The sequence below is a fragment of the Solanum tuberosum genome, unplaced genomic scaffold (genome assembly GCF_000226075.1).
Source record: "Solanum tuberosum cultivar DM 1-3 516 R44 unplaced genomic scaffold, SolTub_3.0 scf00021, whole genome shotgun sequence".
Classification (NCBI taxonomy): Eukaryota; Viridiplantae; Streptophyta; class Magnoliopsida; order Solanales; family Solanaceae; genus Solanum; species Solanum tuberosum.
This window is the reverse complement of record NW_006238947.1, coordinates 2,986,008-2,987,045: the sequence shown is the minus strand read 5'-3', so window position 1 is coordinate 2,987,045 and position 1,038 is coordinate 2,986,008.

Here is a 1,038-nt window from a genome sequence, read left to right as displayed (position 1 = left end):
GGGGTAAAAAATACGGTATTAAATAGTCTAGGGAGGTAATAGGTCCTCATGAAAGTTTAGTATCGCAACAACAAATTCGATCAAAGTTGGGATATTTTTTAGACCCTTATCCCTAGATATTATGATTATCCAATTTGAAATAATGTGAGATTTGAAAAGAGGAATATATAATTTCTTGGTAAGAATATATATCTACTCTCTTGTTTTTATTTGATAACTATTTTGAGATTTGATTGATCCAAAATTATATTGGGTTATTTTATTTTTTTATTAAAATATATATTTTTTACTAAAAACATTTTATTTCTATTCCTCTAATTCGATATCTATAAGAACAATGAAGGATATTAATACAATTCCCACAATATAACTTGTGGTAGTCCTAAGTCATATTTTAGAGGCGCACAAATTCATAATAAGTATATAAATTTTGAATTTTAGCTTAGACGTGATTTCGATTAAATTATTAAGTTCTTTCGAATACCCGCCCAATATATCATCCCATATATATTGCCTACTCTTTGTTTGATAGTGAGGAAAACAATAATTTATTCGCTTCAATTTTAATATTTGGACTCAAATTGAAGACTTCTAATGAATCAATGTGAAAAGACGATTAAAATAAAAAAACTATGCTTCAAATAGTGGTCCACTAAAGAACAAGTCATTTAGTTAGATATGCATGATAAGTTATAATGAAATGATGATACAATATGTTATTTCCCTATCAATATAAGTTCTTTTTATAAAGATACTTTAAATTTTGTTATGCTGCCATACATGAAATGTAATACTTTGATTAAACCCAATGGATAATATATGTATATTATATTATGTTATGATACGTTAATTTAGTCTGATAATATCTAATTCAATAATAATAATATATCAGTATAATTTCACACGTAATACACCTAACGTCTAATTAATTAAGGATAAGAACTTAAAGTTGAGGAGACGTGCATTTTAATTTGTTTCCATATGCATGCATGGAGTAAATAAAAACTTAATAGATGTTTGTGTACGATTTTATTTGTT